The following is a 2,879-nucleotide window of genomic DNA, read 5'->3' on the forward strand; positions in this document are numbered from 1 at the left end:
TATATATATGGATGTTTACTTTGTTACCAATTATGTGATCAATTTTTTAGAAGGTTCCATGAGATGCTGAGAAGAATGTATACTCTTTTCTGTTTCGGTGGAATGTTCTATAGATGTCTATTAGGTCCATTTGGTTCATTACATCTGTTAGTTCTCTTATTTCTCTGTTAAGTTTCTGTCTGGTTGACCTGTCCATTGGTGAGTGAGGAGTGTTGAAATCACCCACTATTAGAGTGTGGGGTTTGATGTATGTTCTGAGTTCTAGTAATGTTTCTTTTACATATTTGGGTGCTTTTATATTAGGTGCATAGATTTTCAGGATTGAGACTTCCTCCTGATGAATTGTTCCTGATATAAGTATAAAGTGTCCATCTCTGTCTCTTCTGATTGATTTTAGTTTGAAATCTATTTTGTTAGATATTATTATATTCACACCCACTTGTTTCTTTGGTCTATTTGATTGGAAAACCTTTTCCCAACCCTTTACTCTGAGGTAGTGTCTGTCTTTGTGTTTGAGATGTGTTTCTTGTAGGCATCAGAATGTTGGATCCTGCTTTTGTATCCATTCTCTTAACCTGTGCCTTTTTATAGGTGAGTTGAGTCCAATGATATTAAGCGATATATGATGGGGAACCTCAGCCAATCACATTCTGCTTATGGTTTGTCCCCCTGCGGCCACACGAAACAAAAGATCGAAGTGTGGTTGCCACTTCCTCTTTTTGCCCCTGTGTTCTTGGACCATTGGGACTCTGGTGTAAGTTTTTCTTCTTTCTGTTTATTAAAGGTGTATCTTTTATGTTAAGCTAGTCTGGTTATTTTTTAACTACCGATCGACCTTGCCCCATCAGATATTAATGACCAGTGGTTGTTGACTCCGGTTATTTTTCCTGTTGCTAGTGTTTGTGTATTTCCTTTCTTTGAGTTGTGCTGGTTGAGGGTTGTCAGATGCTTGTGCTATTATGGGTGTTTTTGGCTTCCTTGGTTTGTGATTTTCTTTCTAGTATTTTCTGTAAGGCTGGGTATGTGGCTACATATTTTTTAAATCTGTTTTTGTCCTGGAATATCTTGTTTTATCCATCGATTGTAATTGCAAGCTTTGTTGGGTATAGTAGTCTGGGCTTGCATACTTGGTCTCTTAGTTTCTGCAGCACATCTATCCAAGACCTTCTGGCTTTCATGGTTTCCATTGAGAAGTCAGGTGTAATTCTGATAGGTTTCCCTTTATATGTTACTTGACCTTTTTCCCTTGCAACTCTTAATATTTGTTCTTTATTCTGTATGTTTTGTGTTTTTATTATTATGTGGTGAGGGGATTTTTTTTTGGATCCAGTGTATTTGGTGTTCTATATGCTTCCTGTACCTTCATAGGAATATCCTTCTTTAGATTGGGAAGGTTTTCTTCAGTAATTTTGGTGAATATATTTTCTGGGTCATTGAGCTGTAAATTCTCTCTTTCTTCTACACCTATTATTCTTAGGTTTGGCCTTTTCATGGTGTCCCAGATTCCTGGATGTTTTGTGTTATGAATTTGTTGGATTTGTTTTGTTCTTTAATCAGTGAGTTTATTTCCTCTACAGTATCTTCAGTGTCTGAGATTCTTTCTTCTATCTCTTGTATTCTGTTGGTAATACTTGTCTCTGCAGTTCCTATTCATTTACCCAGATTTTCCATATATAGCCTTCCCTCGGTTTGTGTTTTCTTCATCACCTCCATTTCATTTTTCAAGTCTTGAACTGTTTCCCTTACCTGTTTGATTGCTTTTTCTTGGTTTTCTTGGGTATCTTTGAGAGATTTACGTTCTGACATGACAGTGAGGATACCTTTCTCTTCAGAGGTATAAGTATTCAGGGTACCTTTTCTCCACAGTTTCAGGTATAGCCTGACTTAATAACAGTCAGGGTAATACCTATTAGCTGTAGATATCCAGGATTATAGTTGGAGACTTCTCAGGCAGTTTCTAGAGTCATTTCGACCCAAATAGTCACAAAGAAATTATATTAATTACAACACTGTTTGGTCTGTTAGCTCAAGATGCTTATTAACTCATTCTTGCATCTTAAATTAACCCATTTCTATTAATCTCACTACAAGGCTGTGGCTTATCAGTAAGGTTCTGTTCGGACCTCTTTCTGCTTCAACAGCTACATTGTGTCTCATTTATTCCACCTACTCTTTATATGTATCTCTTCTAGCCTGCCTATATTCTGCCCGGTTGTAGGCCAAAGCAACTTCTTTATTAACCAATGGTAATAAAACATGTTCACAGCATACAGAGAAGAATCCCTCATCACAGGATGACTTTCCTCCACAACTGTAGGTATAGCCTGAATTCTGATAATCAGTGTTGTAGGGAGGTCATTTGTTTGGTCCCCAGCAACCCAGCTAGCTTAAATCTGAAATAAGCACACAAAAACCATACTGTATTAATTTAGTCACTGCTTAGCCCATTACCTCTGGCTTCTTATTGGCTAACTCTTACATATTAATTTAATCCATTTCTATTAATCTGTGTATGGCCTCATGGCTGTGACTTACTGGGTAAAATTCCCAGCATCGGTCTCAAGTGGCTCCATGGTGTCTTACTCTGCCCTTCTTCCTCCCAGCATTCAGTTCAGTTTTCTCTGCCTACCTAAGTACTGCCCTATCAACAGGCCAAGGTAGTTTCTTTATTCATTAATGGTAATCATAGCACACAGAGGGGAATCCTACATCAAATCAGGATATCTTTCTTAACACAGCTTTAGATATCCAGACTACTTTCCATTCATAGTTGTAATTATAGCCTGACTTCTGACACTCAGGATAACTTTCCCTCTAGAGCTGTAACACTTGCTCTATGAATTTAAACAATAACGTAACCTTTTAAATTTTATATTTCT

This window comes from Myodes glareolus, chromosome 24 (genome assembly GCF_982192425.1).
Source record: "Myodes glareolus chromosome 24, mMyoGla1.1, whole genome shotgun sequence".
In the NCBI taxonomy this organism is placed as follows: domain Eukaryota; kingdom Metazoa; phylum Chordata; class Mammalia; order Rodentia; family Cricetidae; genus Myodes; species Myodes glareolus.